At 37.6% G+C, this 25,733-nt stretch overlaps 1 long non-coding RNA gene across 1 annotated transcript; it reads left to right on the forward strand.

The window, feature by feature from the left end:
* Window positions 1–347: 347 nt before the first annotated feature.
* Window positions 348–4,468, forward strand: LOC149772008 (uncharacterized). Its single transcript, XR_016418064.1, has 3 exons — window positions 348–573; window positions 2,047–2,112; window positions 4,086–4,468. It is a non-coding gene; the product is annotated as an uncharacterized LOC149772008 (long non-coding RNA).
* The last annotated feature ends 21,265 nt before the right edge of the window (window positions 4,469–25,733 follow it).

Below are 25,733 nucleotides of genomic sequence, written 5' to 3' on the forward strand. Positions count from 1 at the left end.
AAGATTTTGTTTAAACTGGGGTGTAGGTCATATACTTTTATTTTGTTGACCGGTGATAGGAGATAATACACGTTTGTTTGAAATTCCATTTGTTAAATTCATGTTTGAGATTTTTCTCGTTTAGTTAATTGTTGTTGATAGTTCCATGTTAGTAACTTTATAAATCTCCATATATTTTTGCTTATAATGGTGTCAGATCTGTTAATATTTAAATTGCGTTTATAAATAAACATCTTGTAAACGCAGTTGCTTTTGGCGTCTTCTCTAATCCAATCCCAACCCAGATTCGTCATGTGACGAATCATTCTACTATAAGATTTAGATTGTTATTTGCTGATGCATTTGGTTTCGTGACCGGTGTTTATTTATAACTCGGCTGATGCAACATCAATTCGGTGCTTAAAATCTGTGCAATGGACCCTCATAGCTCTTATATAACCATGTGGTTTTAAAGATCCGACGCATTGCGGCAAGCTGTTTTTAAGTACTGGAGTCTGAAATCGCTAATAGTTGTTCAGTACAGAGCTTAAATTGGCACCATTTAACTACCAGACTACTTCGGATATCCATCAGGCAAGTTCATGTCCTCTCTCTCTATTACACTCCCTCGCTTTCTCTCCGCATATATATATATATATATATATATATATATATATATATATATATATATATATATATATATATATATATATATATATATATATATTCTGTGCAGGAAAATAAATGTTCTACTTAAAGTGAGAATGGGAATACTTTCAGATTTCTAAATAGCAATTCGGTACAATTGTTGAAAATTTAAATATTATTTCCTGTTTCACCTATTTTCATGCAACTGCATTCAATTTTTGCATTTGTTTGTTTAGCATATTTGAGCCACATTGCGTTTATTTTAAAATGATTGTGTAAAATCATTATTTTAAACTTCGGTATTGTCAATATTAGATCGCAGTTGTCGTTGTTGTCCACCAGTTTTGTGGCAACCACATACACTATTATTACTGTTCCCAGTACCACTACAACCATCATTTGCAGTATCACCATCATCTGCTACTTCTTTCTTCGCCCTAAAGTCGGTTTTTACAGCATCACATATATTTTGAAAGTTGCTTCACAGACACATAAAGAGTGCAATTTGTTCAGTTATGTCAATCATGCAATCAATAATTTCAGAGGAATACTAATTATATAATTAAGAGCCCCTCGAGTATTTTTGGGACGCGCCTTCGTTTCCATGTTCAGTGAAACATTGATTTGTATCCTTGTTCCCGAAAGGTAACGTTTACTTTACTGCAACATTTAATAATCCAACGTTGTTCCCTTGCTCATTTTCATAGTGAATAAAACTTGTCCTTTCACCTCTATGTGTGAATATTACGTTAGTTAATCCTAATGACTCAAATACGGGTTTCATTTTAATGACCCTATATCCAAAAAAACATTTTGAACGTAGGAAGCTTTTTAGTCACTTTCTCATATTAAAATCACGTACACAGTTAATAACCCGCTTTAATATCATGTTCTGGAACATTAATTTAGACAGTTTCGTATCTCCTTGCCATCTTCTCTATATTCACAGTAATCATAAGCATCTCTTGCAAATGTCACTGTTGCATTGCTGGATTTATTAATCCTCTAGAATAATTACTACTATCCAATCAATTTGAACCTCTTTCAAAAAGTACAAAACAAAACCATGTACTAGACCTTTAAATTTCATTACACTGTACCAATCATCCTTCATTGTCTAAAATTGCTAACATTTCAGAAGGTTTAGGATCCAATTTAGATTGATATTTGTTATGGAATCTGTTTTTAGATTGATTTTCCTGTGCGTGTACTTATGCATGTATGTATGTATGTGTCGGTTTTTGTGTGTGAATATGTAAGTGTGCAAGAATTTATATATGCATGCATCTGCACAAAAATTTGTATATATTATTAATACACGAATCTTACAGTACATCTATCCAACCATTCATCAGCCCATTCGTTCCTCCATCTTCCCATCCATCCATATATTTATATATCTTTCCGTATTGCATTTAGATCACCGAATTATTCTCAGGCAGGAGTTTTGTGTGGGTTAACAGTGCAGAGAGAGAGAGGAAATCGGTAAGTTGATATTTGTACCAACACAAACTGCATACACAGGTTTATATATTCGTATGTACATAGTGCAATTTTTAGGAGTATTATGATTTACATAAAGTATTCCATGGTCGTAACGTTACCATTCGCAAATATGATTTTATTTATGAAACAAGTGAGATATAACAATCATTAAGACGACGTGATTCTCCATCGGTACTTACTTTTGGCGGTCTGGTGTGAATCTTCAGTTAGTTTTAGTCAGTGTATACTTCTGTATTCTTAGTCAAGGGTGCGACGGTGGGTCATACAAAATTTAACTAACAATCCAGATCGTTCACCACCACCATATTCCCCTTCTGTTGATAAGAGCTTAAAGTTCGTAAAGTCAAGGATTAATTATTTTTAAGAATTTGTCGAATGTTTTATGAACAGTGTCAAGGTTTAGGAAACAATTCGTTTCCATTTGTAAAGGATCATAAGATTGTTTTGGTTCTACCCAAGATAATTATCACAAAGAGCGTGAGATAACATGTAATGTGTTTGTCATGCTTTTCAACTATCTGTCTCTACCATTGTCTAGCATGATGATTCGGCAAGGTCAATCAGGTGTTTACATTTTCTGATATAAATTGTCATCATCCCCTGGATGATACTGGTTTAGGAGGAACTGAAACATCTACGCATCTTTCAAGGACAAAATGCCAAGTGTCAATGATAATAGGGGAACGTAAAGTTTAGGTGCTACCTAACCGTATTTTTAAGGCATTCATTAGAGCTAGTGATGATGACAAAAATCACAAGAAATTGCTGACCAAAAGGTCTTACGTCGACTTCAAGGATTGATTTATTGGGACGTCTGTGATTAAGTTATTTCAAGTGATTTAAGCGTGTGTATGTGTGTGTGTGTGTAACTGTGTGATTGAGATATTTATCGAAGCTTTAGCAATTGTCTAGTCATATCACTACGATGTCGGCAGCATGGCAGTATATAGTGATATCTAGGACTTGGACATCATGACTCGGACATTATCATGAATTTATGTTCACCTTTCTCTGTCTTCAATTAACAGAGAAATAGCCAAAGATTAGAAACTGAATTTGAATGGACGTTTAACATAACCAAGTCACTAAAGAAAATTTCTCTTCGTAGAGCCGCATGGATGTGCACAATTGTAAGTCATCGCAGATTGAAACACGCATCAAAAATTGAAAGTAGATGGAAACTGAAAATTATTTGAACGTGAATGGTGTATAGTTTTGTTATCAGTGTTACAACATATCAACACAGCCTTAAACCAATACTACTAATACTACTACTACTACTACTAATAATGATAATAATAATAATAATAATAATAATATAAATAATATAAATTTTAATACATTGTATTATGATTCAACAGGTTTGCACCCTCAGTTTATTGTAATATTTGAATTATGATAGATACAATTTATTTACGGAAACCGCTACCAACATGCCTTAATGTTTGAAGGCAGTAATGTTACTGTACTTAACCTCATTTTGTTTTTTTCATATCACATGCTTTCTTTGGTATTCTAACACATTTTCGTGCTATGAATAGCATATTGTACGTAGCCAATAACATGAATACGTTTAGTATCGATCGCTTGCACAGACCATATATGTCACTAACGTCCATATCATGCGTTTATTGTCATGTAACATAGCTGGGTATATGTAATAGCTGATGACAAATCTAATCATATATATTCCTTTTGAACAATACCGCCATGAAACATGCTGGCATTATGCTTGTTGCTTACACATCGTTTATATGTTACAGTATCCTTCTTGATTTAGCAGAGAAATAACGTAATATATAAAGTAAATTCCAATAGAGAACAAAATTCAGAGAAGTTATCTTTTAACTGGAAAAGTATTAGTGTTGATTTATGATTAATAAGACATGACATTATAAGCTTTTTGATATTTCGATCATTTCAATAATGAAAGGAAAATATATCAATTTCAGATCCTGACGAAGATGTGGCAAACGTTTTTCACTGTCTTTGTCCTCTGCATTTTCATGGCAGGAACAGACGGGGTGAAGTGCTTGTACAAGGAGGGTCGTTGTTATGACAAGAGAGACATTGAAGGAAAATCGAGTGTTTGTAAGGGCACGTGCGCAGTAATTTCAGGCACGTCGAAATGCAGATGCATGCGTTCTAAACCTAAATTCAACAGATAAGGCATCGTCGGTGTCTGAGAACATGAAAAGGGAATACGTCGTATCAGAATTTTTATACGTAATCAGTATTTGTGCTGCTCTTTCAAAATAACATATACTTTCCTTAACACTTGAATGTTTTACGTTTCACAACCAAAATAAATTAATGGATATCGGTCATCACTTCAGGCGTGTTTTCGTATTTATTGTTCTTCTTTCGCCATTAGCTAAGTCTGTTTTATGGAAATTTGTTTTCGGCTATAAAACGACCGAAAGGCGTTAGAGGTATCAAACATTATTTTGAGAATGATATATATTATTTTTCTATCTAGTAATTTAGACATTGGCATATTGCTGGCACAATTTACTTTAGTGAAGTACAGAGAGAAAATGAGCATTAATGGTAAACGTTCGTTCGATTTATTGACAACGAGAAGCCAATGCTGAGCATGATTCAAAAGTAACATGATGAGGTATTAAACTTTCTTGATCATATTGCAATTCAACTATTGGCTGTAGTATACATGCACACTTTAATCTCTTTATCTTTACTTCTGTCTATTAAGATCCACCTGCGAATCTGTCTGTCCGTTCTAGGAGTTCAAAACGTTTAAATTCGGATCAAAATGTGCTTAGAGTAATACATAAATTATGTTTTGTTAAGTTAGATACAGTTGATTTCATATTAGAAGTAAAAGTCCTAGTTGTATTTCAAAATATCTTGACACAACTATGACGTTTTCCATCAATCGTCCCCCAATAAAAAGATGTAGGTTCGACAAATTGAGTGGTTACCCATACATTGCCACGGTCAGTTCATTGTTATTATTAACTATATAGTATAACATAGCATTTATGTGCCATTTGCTCTCGGTCATAAAAACGAGAATTTAGGGTACAAGCGAATCATTACTCCAAAGTACTCGCACTAGATCTACGATAAGTGACTTCACGACTATAAACACCCATTTGACTCTCAGCCAATAATGTCGATGGGAATCTTTGAAATTAATTGGCCATTTTAAAACTTCAGCGGGATATCAGTAAAATTTGGGCATGTATGTCTACTAAATCAGTATAATCATTAAAGGCAAATATTGAAACATAAGTGTTCGTTTTGCATTAGTTCATACGTCGATTGGCTTACCGCTAATTTTACGAGACTAGAAGCCTTATATGGCTAAGGTCCGAATACAGCCTCCGTCACTACGGGCAATTAAGTGAACATAAATCTTGCTGCAAAAGCTATTACTTAGATTATTATGGTGATCGTGTATATCGATAATTACATAGCATGTAAATACTTTACTTTTTGGGATGAGTTCATTGAAATGACATAACGTCAAAAAGTTCTAATAAGTTCACATTTTGCAAAGTTCGCGAAGTCATCAAGGATATAACATTGAGTTAAGTTATGTGAGCAAAATTACAAAAATAGAATCGAATTTAAAACAATAAATGACAAATATGGCTAGAATTGTTTAACCTATTGTCAATGTAGAGGTAAGGTACGAAGGCTTTTGTGGGGGGTACGTAATGCAATGTTAATAAATGTGATTCGCTGTTCCAAAAGCATGGAGTAAATGTCTGATCAGTTTTTTATAAGTAACAGCGAGTAACAACACGTTTCACGAGAGTTATGAGGTCAAAAATAATTACAAATCGATTGCACAGTATATATGTATGTCATTCGCTCTTCGTAAGTTCAATTTGTATAAATACAAGAAGTTAGAAAAATAACAAAATGAATATGAAAAATAACTAACAAATATGGTTTGTGACTGATTACAAAATTGTCCAAGAATAACTAACTTGATGCATGAATATATAGGCATACTCGCTTTGAGAAAACCTCAGGATTACTAAACTTTATGCGCGCCAGCCGCAAATGCTGAAGCTTGATTCGAACACTTGTCACCGCTAAGAAACCACCAGTTCACGCTAAACTTCTTGTAAAAACAAATGCTCTAGTTATCTGCTTATGAAAAGCCGCAAAAGCATCCCTGGAGAAACAACACAGACGTGAAGTACGAGATGGCGACAATATTGCTGTCAGAAGTCAGACGAACTAGATCAAACCACTCCAGAGGCATTTACAATTAAAGAGCTTGAAACGGTGCTATGCAGTATCAAATCAGGTAAAGTAGCAGGATACGACAACATGCTGTCTTTCTTAAGGCGTCATCTCTAGAAGGCAAAAGAATTGCTTGTCCCTTTTTACACCCGGAATGTTAGGGAAAAGTGCTTGCCGATGTTGTGGCGTCAGGCAAAGGATATTGCGTTCCCATAACCTGGCAAATATCCCCCTTACGCGGCGAGTTATCGGCACATCTCGTTGGTTTCAGTCGATTTTAAGGTAATGTAGCGCCTGATTATCCAACAAATTGGTCCAAACATGGAGAATATTATAACTGTTGAGCAGAAAGGTTTGAGGCGTGCCCTTAGCACTTGCGATCAAGTCCTTGCCATGACTACATTTGTTGAAAATGGTTTTCAGAGGAACCTTAAAACTGGAGTTGTTTTCCTTGATATAACAGCTGCCTATGACACGTTTTTGCATGCAGGGCTGTTGTAGAAAATTTCCAGAGTATTTCCGCGTACCTTCCAAACGATTAATTTTCTGTTGGTATAGTGATTATATAAAACATCTCCTGTATGCTACATGTAACACATTAAATGTAAGCAGGACCTATTTTTAATTTTGGGTTAGTGTATCTGTCAGATTACAACAAACTTAAGTTAATAGATGATCATGAACAAGATGATGATAAATGTGATGGTTGTGGTGACATTTGCGGCGGCGATGGAGCCGACAATGTATCGTGCAACAATGTTAATAATGACAAAAATCTTCGTTGGTTAGTTCCCGTCGCCACTTGCAATATTTTTCGCTATATCACGCAGATGAATTGGGCGCGTGGACTCTAGCCCATCTGGGCTGGCCTGGCCTGGACTGGTTTCGTACCCCAGACGCTGTACCAGCTAAGCTACATGTGATGCTCACAGAGCAAACACAAGCCTTTTCCTAGGTGATAATTTTGCAGAAAATTGTGAACTAAACATGTTCATGCAATGCAAAATAATTGCCATCCATGCCGTTTTGGAGAAATTGTACTTGACCTGAACCCACGTTGTCTACTGTTATGGGTGGCTAACACAAAAAAATCATCATGGCGGTAAAAATACCTATATATATATATATATATATATATATATATATATATATATATATATATATATATAGAGAGAGAGAGAGAGAGAGAGAGAGAGAGAGAGAGAGAGAGATTAAACAGTAATAACTGAATATGCCATACCAGAACCTTTAGTTACGAATTCTGACAGGGGACAATTTACGAAAATATCCAATGACATATGTATGTGTCACTGTAAATGAAGACTTTGTAGCATGACGTGATTTTCTAATGGCGGCCGCCAGTGACAGTGGTAGCATTCTACTTTCGAACGATTCCTTTTCTGTTGGTGTAGAGATTATATGAAACATCTCCTGCATGATACATGTAGCGAATTAAATTTAGACAGGATATATTTTTAATTTAGAGTTAGTGTATCTGTCAAATATCAACGAACTTATGATCATGAACAACATGATCATAAATGTGATGGTTGTGGTGACATTTGAGGCGGCGATGGAGACGACAATGTCTCCTGCAACAATGTTAATAATGACAAAAATCTTCGTTGGTTAGTTTCGGTCGGCACCTCCAATATGTTTCGTTATATCACGCAGATGAATTTGGGCACGATGACTCAAGCCCTTCCGTGCTGGTCTGGCCTGGACTGGTTTCGTACCCCAGACGCTGTACCAGCTAAGCTACTGGGACTGCTGACATCATGATTACATATAGAAATAGGCGCAAGACAATAACTGTAAAAGGTGGAAAGTATTGACGCAAAGGGAAGAACACTGGCTATGGTCGCAGAGATCAATACGACCGAAGAACAAAAGAGCAAACGGTCTACAGGAATCCTTGAACTGACACAATGCAATGAAAATATTTTCTCATTTTTCTCAGCAGGTCTTAGAGAGGATTCCGTTTGCCAGGACTGATCTCTAATATCACTAATTCTAAGTATACAACATTCTGACAATGATAACGAATATACACATACATAAAAAGATAGAACTATTACCAGAGAAATGTTTTCTTACAAAATGGAAAATAAGCTCTGTACTGCTCTAAAGCTACTCCAAAGCTCTTGACCTACCACTTGTTTTCAGGTTTTACATCAGAGGTCTGGTGATTTCATGGCTTCGAAAGAGATTTAATTATATGTCATTCTTACGAAGAGGTTCCTTCTAGTTCAGCCTTATGTAGTTTTGGCTTATGTTTACAGTGCGGTACGTTATCAGTGGCAGGTCATTAAGTATTTCTTTATTAATACTGTTCTGTGTTTTATGTCCATCCGTGATGGGTGCAACATAGATTCATACAGATGGGAGGGGTAGGGAATTTTTCTCGATTTCTTGGGATGGTGCGTATAAGTGGTGGTTAGTCAAACATTTTGGTACTTTATGCTCAGTATGCCTTGAACATATGCTATATTTGACACTCAATTCGCTATTAAAAATAAATTTGATAGCTCTCTTAGTTTAGTTTAGCATGGCAACCGACCTTAATGGTACTTTATATTGTTTACAATTAATGCTATATTTTTGTACTAGCGATTGAACTATTCCAAATGTGCATAAACAATGTGACTGTTCGAGACACATTTCAGTCATGGGTACATTTTCGAAACACACAATAACGTTAGCAAGTCTTTATGGAATAACTGTCAGTCACATGCCAGGTTTTGCTGTTGTGATTAAGTCAAACATTGATTGTTCTGTTTAAATCACTATATGCTGTTCAACTTATAGTTGGAGATAAAAAGCCAGACATTCTATTTCCAAATATAACTTTCACACGTGTCCCGTGGACAGTACTTTGGCAAAGGTAACTCATTCGACTCAAACCGACCAAGCTGTTTCAGGTTATCACCACCTTATCAAATAGATTCTTCCGTTCTACTAAGTTCTACTAAATTCAGCATGTATACCATTATACTAACCAGACGTTCATATACATGCACTGTTAAAGTAGGCACTTGTGCTGCAGCTTGTGCATCCGTTCTTGAATAGATGAATATTCCACAATTGTTGTTAATATAAGGACGGACGCTAGAGAAGTGCATCTTGTCTTTTTTAATTGCAAAATTTACCATGCGTTTCGAACATCTGCATTTAGCGCTCATTTGAAATTGAGTGATTCTCTTGTGTTTGAAATATTGCAAACTGATTGAATTTCATTTTTAATTTCTATCTCAACCATGCATGACGAAATCTGGCCCAAATCAAAACTGATTGCATGTTTGAACAGCGTAGGAAAGCTATACAAATGACAAAAAAATCGACAAAGCATTTAGATGGTAAATTGCATCCAAGAACAGTTCTATGTTATGTTTAGCGCATACTAGAAAAAGAATATATATATATATATATATATATATATATATATATATATATATATATATATATATATATATATATATATATATCAAAGCATTACGTGGAAAGTTCAGAAAAGATCAGTATCACGAGAGTACTGTTGTAAAATATTGGCAAAGAGAAGCCGCTCCAACTATTCATATTACTACTACTGCTACTTCTGCTATTGCTACTTCTACTACTACTGCTACTACTATCAAAAGCAATAATAACATAGACGATATAAAGAGTTCAAGAGAATATAGTGGTTAACTATTGTCGCATCGATTTGCGAACAGGTCATAATCTGATATCTTACTGAACTCTTAACAGGACTGCATTTAGAGTTTACCTCTTTGTGGCCTAAGTCGTTCGAGAAGAGGCCACGGATGGTGTCGAGGGTTCGAACCCCGGCCATATCATACTGACGACTTAAAAAATGGTACTAGCAGCTGCCTCGTTTCTCCCTTGGCATGTATAGATTGATGTTAGAACTTGTCGGCCTCAAGATAAGGTTATTTGATGGGAAACGACTAAAAATTGGTATAGCTACGTTAAAAAGACAAAACATAAATATACATTGGATGTTGGTTATTTCTAACTTGATATATTTAGAGCTGCATACTTCAGTTAACCAGTATCTAAATAGGTCATAACTATCGTTTTTTCAAGACTTTTTCGTAGCCTGCTCCGTGTATCCAATGATAAGGGTTGTAGATACCAAAACATGATATCCGTGTTACACAAATGATTTGACTGACGTGCTTATGCACAGAATGCAACGAGGTCTAATTCTGCACATATTATACTGATCCGAACGTTGTTGTGTCTTTTGGCAGAACATTTTAGAATAATTTCCTCTGTACGATATAACCTGTAATGTGCTGAAGTGCCGTTGAAATTAGATAATTAACACCCAGTTACGTGCAATTAAAAATTACTGAATGCTGTAGAATTTGCATATTCAAGTAATTGTTGGCACAAGCTGCAACCATATTATCTTTTGTTTTAATAAACCCTTCTCAGTGATACTTGGATGTCAATACACCCCTACCACGTTTCTAAAATTAAAGAGGAAAGCTGAAGAGAAAGGATGATGTAACGATCTTTTTGTATCATAACAAAATCCAATCATCGATTGAAATTACTTTCTGACACGCAATATGTATCTTCCATTATCTTCAACATTCTCCTCGACTCTCTATCGCTCCATCTGTCTCTCTCTCTCTCTTTCTCTCTCTCCCTATGCAGATTAAAGAAGTGTATCCATTCAGAATGCGCATTATATATACAAATAAGGATTGCAATGTTAATGGTGCATTTTATAGAAACAAGATTTTATTTTGTGCAAACGTATGTGAGTCCATCATACATGTCGCCATATGTGCTGTTAACAGGTCGAGTTACACGTCCTCTCTTTGATCCATTGATAACTCTGGGCAGTAACTCTTCTATCAGGAAAGGGGCAGTTGTTGACGACATGTTTGTAACCTATATATAACGATGACAACATCATTGTGGAACGAAATGGATCGATCTATATTGCCTAGTGAAGATAACGACATTGATACTTTAAAAAACAAAAAGTCAAAACATGACGACTTAGAACCATTTTCGCAGCAAAAAAATACAACACACACACACGTGAAATGTATATTTGCAAATGTTGGTCCTTCTTTGCCGTTTATTTTTCTTTTATCAAATCTTCCGAACACCTTTATAAAATGCAGTTTTTTTTTTTTTTAATTTGCATACATTTATTCTCTAATTTCCAATTATGCAACTGGAGATTGAATGATATCCATCAGGTAACATATACAAATCATAGTTTTTTCCTGTCTGGCGAATAAGGAAACTAAATACCATTTAAAATCGTTTGTTTTGTTCTAAATGAGTGCTTCGTATCATGAAATCTGGTAAACGTGTTCAAAAAGACACCTTGAAGTACAGAATATTTCGTAATGCATTATAATATGTGTATGGAAATAAAGGAGTATTACAGCCAGTGGTGCAAGTAAGTCGGTGCGGTCGGAGAGAGAGAGAAAGAGAAGGAGGGAGAGAGAGAGATTTATTCTTCCATTTTCTGAAGACTTTCAGACATATTAAAGAAATGCAATGTAATACGTAGACTAAAAAAAAAAATTATAGTGGATTTATTACTTTTGAGGTCCTCTGAATTACTTTTAATAGTAATCTAATAAATACATTAATAACATTACTAAACTAGATCCATTACAATAGGTTTCTGCTTTTAAAAAAGTAATTACAGAAGAAAACAATTATATCAAAATATGTTTGAACATTTGCAAATATAACTACAGAACAAGAATAGTTATTTTCTTAATCGCTTTGAAGTCCAGTACAAGTATTTATTTCCTTATATTCTTTGTAAGTTCTCTATTCAATCTCGATCGATCAAGAGAGAGAGAGAGAGAAAGAGAGAGACAGAGAGCGACAGTGTAATAGAGGGTGGGGGCAAACAGGTTGTATGCACAAAATACAGTTCAACGAAGAAAATTGACTTTGCGCCTGGGACCACATGATGTGTTATGTCTTTTACCACATACACACTAGTGTGCGACCGAAATTTACGAACTCAAGACAATTGTTATGTTAATCAAATATTTACTGTATGGAAAGAGCATACTGAGGCGAACGATAAAGGAACCGACGACACTGACAATTAATGCGACGAAAATATTGATGATGATGAAGTAAATTATAATTAGGACGGAAAAGACAAAGATGAATGAATAGAAGACGAATAAGGGGCGTGCATATAAGGAAGAGGTAGAAGAAAAATATTGACTTCATAAATAAAACAAAGATGATTATAACCAGCACGAAATGATGATGATGGTGTGCCTATCTGTACCATTATTTTGCATTTTCAACGTCATCACTGAAACTGATAATTATATATGTAAGTCAGTAATTCTAATGAAAATAGTTGTTATTATATTTCAGAAGTTTTGCACGTCCCTTGTATTTTTGTTCAGAAGATTTATTTTTTTATGGAGCCGACTTTCTCAAAAATTCATCCAAATATTTGCATATTAAATTAAATTCAAACTGGAATTCATTGTGATATGAAATATCACTTATAATAATGGCTTTTCAAGCATTTTATAACCAATGCTAAATGAGCGGCCAAAGGTATTTACACAAAATAGTACAAAACGAGACTTTGATTATGCAAGCATTAAATAATACCTATATTATTATTTAAAAATACCTACAACAATGTCATCTTTTATCTGATTTGCTTTAACTATGCTTTACATGTCAGCTCACTTTAGAAAATACAGGTCATTCAACATGAAGTCGGGTCAAATGGATGGAGTCGGCGAGCTGGTACTCCCCTTCATCCGCCTCCTCCGCCCGAACCCCCCAACCAACTCCATTCCCCCCAAAAGGATTCTGAGCAAGACAAAAAACAAGAAACGAATGTTTCCTATAGTACGTTTTCTTTACAGTTATATTGTTAAAATTTTGCCATACAAACGCTTTGAATACATTCGGTTCAGATAACGATATTTATGTATATGCTCTAATCACTAATAAGTAAGCACATGTTTTTTTGGCGGTTATCGTGCATTTTCCTGAATTAGTTTTAAACTGAATGACCTTCAAATTTAGTGCAAATGACCTTTGTGGAATAGACCCAACAGTTAAGTGAAATTCCAACCGATCTGATCCGAAGGTAGGATCGCATCTAGTAACCGTTTTATGGCGAGTTTGATTAAGAGTGTGTGGACTTGAGTCTGTCCCTAAAAATAACTTTCATACCCAAAATATTTAAAAATAATCGAGTTTTAATGCTTTGCTTCAGATAACAATATGATACTTTCCCATGTTGTTAGAATATACAAATTAAGTACAAACCTTTAGTGAGCATTCGATTAAGCTACATAAACTTTACACTTTAACGATGGGGTCAATGTATATTGTAAACATAATAAAATTAAATTTTGGATATCCTAATTTATAAAGCACACGTATTCAAGGTACGACATTACTGTAACACTCACGTGCGGTGAACTGTATGAATTCTAATTGTAGATAGGGATGAATCAAAGTAAGTCAGTGTTTTCTTTTGAAAGAAATATAAGCATTTCTTAAAAATGTATCAAGTGAGTAATTTCACGTTTGTGAGTTAGCCTATATAATTGATCTGCATTAGTATACGTGTGCGAAACGTACATATTTTCAAGTCAAATTGTCTGTTTGCCACATGTGTGTCTAGTCATGTCCTACTGTGTGTATACCATACACATATCTATTCGAGTCATATTATATGTTTATCACACACACACACACACACATACATACATATATATATATATATATATATATATATATATATATATATATATATATATATATATATATATATATATATATATATATATATATATATATATATATATATATATATATATATATATATATAGATAGATAGATAGATAGATAGATAGATAGATATAGATACAAGTCACATTATATCTGTACCATACATATGTCTGTTCAAGTCATACGATCTGTATACCCCATATTTGTCGATTGGAGTCATTTTATATGTACATCACATACATATCCATTTCGGTCATATTATCTGTGTGGGAAATGCATCTATTCCGGTCGTATTATCTTTATATCAGATACATCTCTGTTCCAGTCATATTATCTGTATATAAGATAGATATCTGTTCCAGTCATATTATCTGTGTATGAGACATATACCTATTCCAGTCATAAAATATGTGTATAAGATACATCTATATTCCAGTCACATCATCTGTATATAAGATAAATCTCTATTCCAGTCATATTATCTGTATATATGATGCACCTCTATTCCAGTGATAGTATCTGTATAGAAGATACATCTCTAATCCGTTCATATAATCTGTATATCACATACATTACTCTTCAGGTCACTACAAATACTTTCCAGTTTTTGTCTACGCATGCGCACATTTTCAACATTTGAACATGGAAATGTATGAAATATTATATATATATATATATATATATATATATATATATATATATATATATATATATATATATATATATATATATATATATATATACCTTTAAAGGAAGAATATGTATATAAGGTAAGCAGAAAAGACACCTCCACCGAGAATAATACAAATAAAACAGACACCAACAGAAATGTCTCGAAATTAAAGAAAGAAAATGTTTAATGGTGGAATATAGAAAACAGTCAGATACAAATATTTTTAAAAGACTCGTGAAGCATAAGTACACAATAAAATAAATATATGAGGAAGAAAAGAAAGTAACATGTTTAAAGGAAATAAAATTAACCACCGAAGAAAGTGAAATACTGGCTGAATTGAAGAGAAAACGTCACATTGCCATTTGCATTTTTCTGGAAACGCATCTTAACATACATGAAAGAAACATGTATAAATATGCACACATACATACTGATCTAAACCCAATCCGGCTCCTAAATTTCATTAGTCTTACCCTAACCACCTCGGTGTGTACCAGATGTCCGAGACTGTAATGCACCCCTATATGCAATACTTAATTAATAAACCTTTATGAAAGCCAAATCTATATCGTTAACGACGAAGAAAATGTTAAATTATGGTATGAATGCACACCCTTGCACGTATTCACAGACAGACACTCGTACAATCATATCTTTTAAAATATTGGTATAATAGAAAGAAACTTCGAAAGTATGAAGAGAACGTATTTGTCTCATTTTCCTTGTTTCATGCGTTCCCCGTGTTGTCATTTTTCAGTCAGTTTACTGAAAATTGATAATATATAATTGGGTTAATTGACTATACGGCCTGAACTAACTATGTGTCTCTATGACGGGATGCCTTATATACTCAAATACAAGACCAGACCTGAATCGAGTTCGAATTCCACAAATGACTTGCTGGGGGTCAAGGTTAATGGCTCATTTGTAAAATACGCAAAAAGTGCCAGACCAACCATACCCATAGGCATGTAACCTGTTTCTAGAAGTCAAATGCAATGGTACGACCCTTGCTTTATATCTACGTATAAGTGATAAACACTTATTCGAAATGACCACATCTAGTTGACATTCTGAATGTTTCATTATATACAAATAATTTGGAGTTGAGATAGCGAAGTTTGTGATGACAATTTTGTTTATGAAGTATGATAGTTGTGAATGGGTACCATTTGGGTCTACGAAACTTTAATGTTTAAATAGTGAGATTGCCCCATGAGGTATAAGGGACTTTAATATGGGTGGGACTGTCTAGATCAATGGGAATTTCATATTGGGAATGTACAGCGACAAGGGATTGGGACTATCTAGGGTCTATAGGAATTTAACTGGGTTGGCGTCATGGAACTGGACACTGGGGAAACAATGTAATAATGTTACAAGTGGCTGAACTCAATTGAACGGAGCAGTTTGGCAAGGGGTTGAAATGAATACTCGCTACCCTAGGGACAAACACAATATAGACATAAACATAGAGACGTGGTTAAAGACAGTGTTAGAAACATAGACATACATAGATTTATAGACAAGAATCTATCAAACAGACAAAAATACAGAGACTAAAACACTTTTACGCAAGAGAGAATATACATCTTTTCAAGACAGTGGATCGGCCCTGAAAAGCGCCTTTGTTTTTTACTTTCTTCTCCTTCTTCTAATTTCTCTCTTCTCCTCTACCTACTTATCATCTCCATCATATTTTTCGTTTTCTTCTTTCTTTCATTTTCTCATCATTTTCATCTTCCTCCTCTGTATTATTCTTTTCAGTTTCTTGTTCTTATTCAAACTTAACATTCCATCTTCTAATTTGCTCCTTTTCTTGTAGATCCTCTTCGTCTTTCTTTTCATTTTTAAACTCCCTCAGTAATGAATGGGGATACTAGAGCCTCAATGGGAATTATCATTACAGAGACCCCTGGGACACTCTGGCCTCAATGGAAATTTAACATGGAGAAAAATCGTGGGACACTCTAGCCTCAAAGGGAATTTAACATGGGAAAAAGTCTTGGGTCACTCTAGCCTCAAGGGGAATTGAACATGGTGAAAAAATCGTGGGTCACTCTACGTACAAGGGGGAATTTAACATGGGGGAATAGAGTTTGGGTTTGTCTACAGACAAGGGGAATTGAATATGGGATTTTTTTTTTAAATTTAAATTTAAATTTAAAAAAAGGGGTAGGCAATGGAAAGGCTATCTCTTTTCGAGAAATATGGCTGGCCCTGAAAAGGGCCTTTGGGTTTCTTCTTCTTCTTCTAACTCCTTAACTTCTTCCACCAAGTCCTCACTTTTTCCATTATTCCTTTCTTCTTCTTTTTCTCCTCTGGCATCCAGTCTGGATGGCCCAAGGCTCTAAACATTTCCTGGACTTTGATCCAATTCTCATTCATCCTCTCAAACTCTGTCTGTTTCTTTTTGCTTTCCACATCTTTTCTTTCTTCCCTCCATTCCACTTTAATCCGCTCTACTTCTTCCTCCATTACTTTTCTCATCAGATCTTCCCCTTTCTTCACCTTTTCCAATCCCCATTTTACATTTCTCCACTCTGTCCAGTACAATATTTTTTCTAGGAAGCACCGGACTTGGATGACATGATCCAGTGCTTCCTTCAAACTTCCCACTCTGAAGTAAGGTGGGTTAATGAAGCCTCTTGACTTACTGACTTCTTCTTCAATCATCCCTGCTATGATATATCTTGCTGTCTTAAGGCCTTGAACTTGACTCGTTACAAAGTCTTTCATATCTCCATGCCTCCATTCCTCTTCTATTCTTCCTAAAACATATTCTACATCCATTATCCAGAAATAGATGTCTCTCAATAAATTAAATAGAACTGATACTTGAGTCATTTTTGTCTCAGTTATTCCTTAGAATGGTTCCAACATCAAACTTTGTGGGTTCTTATAGTGAAAGCGCGGACGTGATGGAAAACATCCCCTAAAAAACATAAAATTGATCGTACCTAGATCATGACCAAACAACGCGCGGACGTGAAGGAAAACATCCCCTACTTTCTCATTTCATATAATAAAACCAAAACTATACTCTCCACATACGCTAAGAAACAATAAACAAACCCATAATCTACTATTCACACAAACTTACGTGAGCAGTTACAAACACAAACACAAACACACAAAATAAACAATAAAGAAACCCATAATCTACTATTCACACAAACATACCTTAGCTCTTACAAGCACCAACACACAAACACATACCCTCTCACTATCTTAGAAAAGAGTTAGTGTTTATACTCACACTACTCTACCTACACATTGGCAAATTGATGGTTATTTCTTTTCTAGAGTATTGGGTAGCCCTGAAAAGGGCTGTTTTTTTGGAACTTCATGGACACCTGGTTAATGGCGGCACCTTCCAGGCCTGGCGCCACATACACATCTTGTCCCCCAGTTACGTTTTACCTTTTTGGGGGAGAGAGCAGAGGCAGGATATGTGGCTTCAGAATCCCAATTTTCGGTTTCTGGGATTCTGAAATTTTTTCTTCTTTTCTCCTTTTCCTCCTCCTCTTCTTTGTATCTTCTATCCTCCTCTTTGTATCTTCTTTCCTCTTCTTCTTTATATCTTCTCTACCCCTCTTCTTTATTTCTTCTTTCCTCCTCCTCTCTCATCCTTCCGTCTTCCACAATGACTTCCGCGGCCAGTTCATTCAACAGGCGCCTGGCATATTCCAGATGCACATGAAGTTCCAACAGTTTCTCCAGTCTCGTGTTCATTTTTGGTGTTGATCAATCAACAAGGGTAGTTGGACTGACGAACGAGTTTGAATTTATAGTGAAAGCGCGGACGTGAAGGAAAACATCCCCTAAAAAGATAAAATTGATCTTACCTACATCATGACCAAAAAACAACAACGCGCGGACCTAAAAGAAACACTCACTCACTTTTTATGCTACCCATCACTATTTTAAATTTTTTTATAAATCACTTCAATAGACTATCCACATACGCAAAGAAATCCAATCTAACCCCAAATTTACACCTCAAACACCAAAAAAAGACATCATTTTAATCTACTATCCATACCAACTTACTTAACCACTTACAAACACAAACACACAAACACATACCCTCACATTTTTTTTAAAAAAGAGTTAGTGTTTATTTTCACACTACTCTACCTACACACATTGGCAAATGGATTGTTATTTCTTTTCTAGAGTATTTGGTAGCCCTGAAAAGGGCTGTTTTTTGTTTGCTATGGCATTCTTTTTTAGTTTCTAAGAATGCGATGTCCTCTGAGGATAGATTTTCTGGCGATAGGTCTGCTTCTTCGAAAAGTGAAGGAGAACTCTTTGGTGTCTATACGACAATCGACAAAGCCTCTGTCAGATTCAGGTTGCTGCTGCTGTTGTTGTTGTTGCTGCTGTTGCTGCTGTCTCTGAAGTCTGTACTTCTCTGTCCATTCTTCTTTTTCCCTGTTCATTTCTTCTCTGAAGAGCTCTTCTATCAGGTCTTCAGTGATTTTTAACATTCTCACATTCTCTATTTCTTCTGGCTTCGGTATCAGACTGTGTCTGACCCTTTGCAAATTCACGTAGGCTTCGTTGAGCTTAGCTAGTTTGGAGCACTTCTTCGTAGGAGGATGAGTCGACAATGGATGGTTAGACTGGAAACAACCCCGGTTCTTAAAGTCAAAGCGCGGACGTGAAGGAAAACATCTCCCACACGGTTTTTGAGTCGCAACGTTTAGTGAGTGTCATGAGAGGGATAGTAAGAAATGAAAGAGCATCAATCCAACATTCTTATAGCTAAACAAAAGACAAAGGCATTTTTTCAAAACACAACATTTTTTATTCAAAAATCACTTAACACTAAACAACAACTCTAACATTTTTAACAATAATCCAACAATATAACATCAAACAATTTTTTCAAAACACAACATTTTTTTATTCAAAAATCACTTGACACTAAATAACAACAACTCTAACATTTTTTAACAATAATCCAACACTAAAAGTTTCTCCACTAGGTAAAGAGGGATAACAGTCTTCCATGGTTTCTAGTAATCTAGGATGACTTCTCTCAAACTGTTGATTTCTATGGTATTATCGAATTCTGCATACAGGATGACGTTCACCGTTTCGTCAGGGTCTCGGTCTTTAAACTGAATTTCCACACGAATCTGACCGGATTTTATAGGGTGGAAATGTCCCTCGTCGCTGCCTTGGTCTGGAGTGAAATCGAAAGCCCACAAAGCGTAGCCTCCTGCATAATCCACGTACGTAATACCGTGACTGGTATTGGTTCCTAACTGTCCGGTGGCTTCGTACAGGGACAAGTACGATCTCAAGTAATTCTTCTTGGTAAAGTCAGGTTCGAAAGGTCGGGTACACAAGGTCTTGCCATCGCGACTGACTTCGATTTTGGACACGCCAAAGTGTTGAAAGTAGAAAGGATTTTTTTTGGCAGCTCCGTTGAAGTCTGTATTCTCGACGATACCAACGATCAAACGTTTGGGTAACTGTCCTTGGAACAGATGATCTTCGATCATGGATCGCTGTCCCTTGGGAATGGTGAAGGTTTTCACTTCCACGCGTCGTATGGGAATGCATGAAATTGTTGACGGGAGCTACTGCTTCATCGTCTATAGCACCTCCAGTCTTATCTAGAATTTTGACTTTCAGGTACAAGTAACTGCTATTCAGATCGATGTAATCTTCGGGCTGTCCTTTGATTTCAAACTCGATGGGAGCGGAATCGGTCAGTGAGGAGACGGGGTGAAATTCCACCCACTGGGATTCTTCTATCGTCATCATCGTGGGGGGCATGGCAAACATATCCAGTTCCGTCTTGGAACAAGCGCAAGATTCTCGGTGCATCATTTTTTTGTCTCTTTTCTCAATAATCGAAAACGTCTCAGTCTCGAACGGTTCTTCTTTTCTTGGCCTTTCTCGCTTGAAGTCTGGTGAAAGGGTGTTTTCTTCGTCGCCTCTTTCTGCCTTGTCCTTGCTGAATGCCTGACTCGGTAACGTGCAGGGCATTTATAGGTGTTTCTCGTTGGCCTAAAATGTCTTTGCCCGTTTGCAGCAAGACATTTTTGCCTGCCCTCATGAAGGCTTCTTTAGGGTTTTGTTTGTCGATGATGACATTTTGGAGAAATTCTTTGCCTTGCGTCAGTGCCGCATCTTTCAAGGCGTGCAATCCGCGTGTCACCATCGGTTTCAACACCGGGCCACCGAACGAAAGGCCGATTTTAACATATCTCCTAAGCCGTGTCCTCGCTGTCGAGCAACCCCTCGGTACACTGGATACATGACTTAAGAGACGTGAGAGAACCGTTTTCGAAAATGGAGTTTCATCGTGACTTTTCCTTTGGTGAATGGAATATTTTGTCCCAGATCTCCTTTTATAGCAATGTTGACCGTGTCCAAATACGACTTACTGACAGGCAAATAGTGAGGATAGACAAATTCGCGGTGGACGTGGTAAGTGTTTCCACCTTCCTCGTCAGCGTTCGTGGCAGAATCCACTTTCAAAGGAATGACACGCAGTAACGGTACGGAGGTGTGTCCCACCACGTTGTACTCCACCACATCGGAATACACGAACATCAAATTCAGTCCTTGGTTCAGTTCTACCGGGGCACGAAATAACTTGCTAAAAGACTCGTTGTCGTAAACGATGGGTAATTCGTTTTTCTTGAGCATGGCCTTTCTCATGTCCATGTCTCCGCCCAACATGTCAAACAATTCAGGACAAAATAAAATGGACATGATTTTACTTCGTTCAAATTTCATCAAGAAGCGACGAGCTGCTTTGTAGTACTCCATGGTGACACTTTTGTTGACATGCTCCAAAGCTTTCAGAAACACGACATTAAACCTGGAGGCTATGGTGCTGACCAAATGTTGACCACTAAAATAATAGCCTGGAGGAATGAACAAGTGATAGGTGGTGTACTTTTGTGTACGGGTTTTCTTGTCATATTTGACATTGCTATCCATCCACTGTTGCATTTGCTCGTCATGAACTTCCACATCAAAAAAATTTTGATTGGGAAGGACATTGAGGACTTGGGTCGGGTGAATCATTTCTACTAAAGCCACTTCCCAATGGGCTTCGTGATCTAAGGGGGTGGCCTGAGGTAATTTGGCCGTGTAACAGCACAACGTGTTCTTGGGAAACACCTCCATGGAACTGTCACTGCGTAAAGTTAAGTAAAATTGGCTTTGGTGACTCATAATTCCAGAGTTCTGTGGCTGTCCGAGGGGTTAGTGGACGTCAGAGGCGTGTCTCCGTCTAAAATGGGGTTCTGGTTGTGGTTGAAGTGGTGACTGGCACTGGCACTGGACACAACGTTCCCGGGGTTCCCGTTCGAGGTGAATATCAGGGAGGGATTAGGAAGCAGGTAACCGATGCAACTGCTCAATAAAATGGTCCACAATTGTTTGTCTCCTTGTTGCAAACTCAAATTGGCGATGGCTGCCCCGATGACACAATACACCACGAAGATTTGGCAGAAAAAGACGATTTGCGTTTTAGGCACACGTTCTCCACACCACACCCACAAGGGTTGTTTTTGTAAATCTTGCACAGAAGAACTGGGTGAAGGAGGAGTGGTCGACGTAGCTGCGTCTGTGTGAAAAGGCATGATGGTCACTTCTTTTTATAGTCGATGACTTGCGAAGCGTCGATCCAAGAATCAAAACTGGGCGGATATCCTTTCCAACGTACTTTGACTTCTTTGACACGTCGTTTGCCCACTTTACGGGTTCTGCGTTCGAGAATGCTTTCGATGTCGTACACGTCGTCTTCTTTTTTGGTAACACGTTGTAACTCGGGCAAATAAAACGTTCCTTTGAGCACTTCTCCGTTCATGTCTTCCAATTTATAGACGGCAGGATGACGGCCATACACTCGTCCAGTGACGCGAAACAGTTCGGTCGTCCAGTTAGGTAAGTAACCTTTGTCAAAAGTGCGTTTGGTTTTGCCAATGCGCACCCAATCTCCTACGGCCAACTCTCCACTTTTCTTGGGGACAGCCCTCGTCGGGGACGTACCAAACAGACGCTCAAACACCAGCACTTCGTTGTCGGGAGTCACTTCTTGCGGGGCACGTCCGATGCTTCGATGGTAAGATTGGTTGTACGTTTGTACCAGGTGCGGTAAGATGTCGATGTACTTCAGAGTGTGGTGATGCGTAAAATATTTCCACATGCGTTCTTTCAAAGTGCGTTGAAAACGTTCCACGATGCTGGCTTTGGTTTCGGGATTCTTGGTGGTAAAAAAAATGAATGTCACGTTTCTTTAATTCTTTTTGGAAAGCTTGGTTCAGAAATTCGGTACCTTTGTCCGTTTGCCATCGAAGAGGGTGACGACCGCTTTGTTTCAACACCCGTTGCAGGGCTCGCACTAACTCGCTGCTCGATTTGGAAGTCAAGGGCACAACCCAGGCAAATTTGGAAAAGACGTCGATGACACAAAACAAATATTTGCAGCCACAATTGTAGCTGGCCAAATGAGAGACATCGGCTAAATCGGCTTGCCATTGATGATCGATGCCTTCCACTCGGGTGCGACTTCTGGCAAACTTGCGTCGAATGGATTTGTGTAAAGTGTAGGTAGCTTGTTCTTGTAACCATCGTTGCACTTGAAGTAAACGGAGACTTTTCAGTCGCGTCTTGGCAGCGCGATACAATTTTTGAACTCCTGCGTAACCTGCAGGATGGGAGGGATCGTAGTAAATTCTGGCTAAGACTTTTTCCATTTTTTTGTGTTGGTTGGTGTGTTAATAAGGCACCCACTCTTGGAAGATGCTACTCTTTTTCTCTTGGGGTATATTCTTGGATTGCAATGCTTTGCGTGTGCGACCGGCAATAGGTATTGAAGAGGAGGAGGATATCTGAGCGGGGGATATCGGTTCTTGTTTCACTTCTGTCTTCACTTCTGTCTTCAGTTTCTTTTTCTCTTGTGATGAAGAAGGGGTGGCCATCATCTTTTTAATCCATCCAATTCTGGAGGTAGGTGGTGTTGTTAACTTGCGTACTTTTTCTGGTGGAGTTTGAAACTCTTCTTCTTCTTCTTCTTTTCCTTTTTCTGTCTTGGTCACTGGTACTGGTACTGGTACTGGTGATGGTACTGGACTTTTCATCAAGGTCTTAAAATCTTTCAGAGTGGGTAGAGCTGTTTCGTCTAAAGCTTTCTGGTGAAAGAGTTGCAGTCGTTGCAAGAGTTGACCGTACTTTTGCGATTTTTCTGTTTCGGACAAATCTTGGCGATCCATCAAGGACTGCAATTCGTGTTGTAACTGGGACATCTCGCTCAAATTGGGATTGGGAGGTAAATGCGGGGTGCGTTGTTCTTGCCACCGATGGTATTCCATCCATCGTTTGTAAGGCACTAAAGCTAGTTTTCGTCCTTCCATGGGGTTGTCAGGGGTCGATTCTGAGATCTTGGGACTTCCAAGGGCCTTTTTATCTTGCTCCCACCAGTCCTCCCAACATGGTTCCCAAGACTCCTTTCAGTATGGGGCCTAACAAGAGAGGCAAAATGCCTCCACGTTGGACCAACATCTTCTTTTTATGACGAATGGGAATTTTCTTTTGAACCATTTGGCGAAGAACGTGACGTTGTTTGCCTAAGCATTGTTTCTGGTGTTTGGACAAAGGAATCGTGCCTTTCAAAACGTTCAAGCAACATTCGCACACGGTACCGATGACCTCTTTGGAGGCTGTTTGAATGAGTTTTTTTCGTAGGGGTGGAGAAGCTTTGGACAGGACAGATAACATGTCCCCATGTTTGGCTAAACGTGGTGGCAGTCCTTTCCTTTTCTTTCCTTGGGGTTTTCTGGAGGGTGACATCTTTGAGTCTTCAGGAGCACCAAAAAAACACTGATACCCTACTCGGTCACAGGCCTTTTTTATACTGGAACGCGTCGCCACTGATTGTCTTTACGTCGTATTAGTTTGAGGACAGGCATGATACGTCGTGCAGGGGTACGCAACGGACTAAATCGAGCCAGTTCTTGCTTGGACAAATCCAGTAAACTTTGTAACATGCCCGATCTTTCATGGACTTTGATTTTGGGAGAAGGTACTTTGTGAGCAGCAGTCACTGCCACTAAATTGGAGGGTCCTGCCACTGGGGAAGTTCTTTTGGGGGTCATCAACGGAGAAGTTCTTGGTGTGATCAACGTCTCCAAGTACTCTTCAGTTCTGGGTGTCATTAACGGAGAAGTGGATGAACGTGAGGATGCCGGAGACGCAGTCACTGCCGTGGCAGATCGTGGTTTGCGAGTGTAAGGTTGCGTCCTGGCCGAAGTGCCTCTCTTGCGACTAGTTTTCTTCTGTGGGCTTTTCTTTTTCTGGGGACTTTTTCTCTGTTTCTTTTCTGGGGGCTTCTTTTCTTTTTCCGAGGTGGTGGTATCTGGTCAGAGGAGGGTCCTGCCACTGGAGAAGTTCTTCTCTTTGGGGACCTGGTCTTTTTCTTCTTCTTCGGACTTCGTTGGACTTTTGTCTTGGGGATAACTTTGGAGGCATTAGGATCCCATCTTAAAAGTGAGCGAATGATGACCCCTCCTAGAGTACCGCTCCCTCCAGGTTTCAAAATGATTTGTTTTTTGGTTTGAGTGTCGATGCGGGGATCGGCCAGTTGGACCAAAGCGACTTTGTTTCGATCGAATAAGCGTTTGGTTTGATGAGGAATCTGAATGATTCCTTGGAGTAATTGACGTGCCGTCACCGTGAACCATCGTAAGACTTCTTTGAGACTAGCTTCTAAGACACGAGCTCGTGTTTGTGGATTTTTTTCTCGACTGATGCCATACAAGGCACGAATCAATTTGACGGGAAGATGCGACTGAAGGGACCTCATGTTCGCACTGAGAGTGAGACAGACGAAAAAGGGCCTGAGGTTTTTATAGATTTTATTTATGTGGAGTGAAATGAAGTCGAGGACGGAGACGTGTACAGG

Source organism: Sinohyriopsis cumingii, unplaced genomic scaffold (assembly GCF_028554795.1).
Source record: "Sinohyriopsis cumingii isolate HCF-2022 unplaced genomic scaffold, ASM2855479v2 utg001527l, whole genome shotgun sequence".
Taxonomy (NCBI): Eukaryota; Metazoa; Mollusca; class Bivalvia; order Unionida; family Unionidae; genus Sinohyriopsis; species Sinohyriopsis cumingii.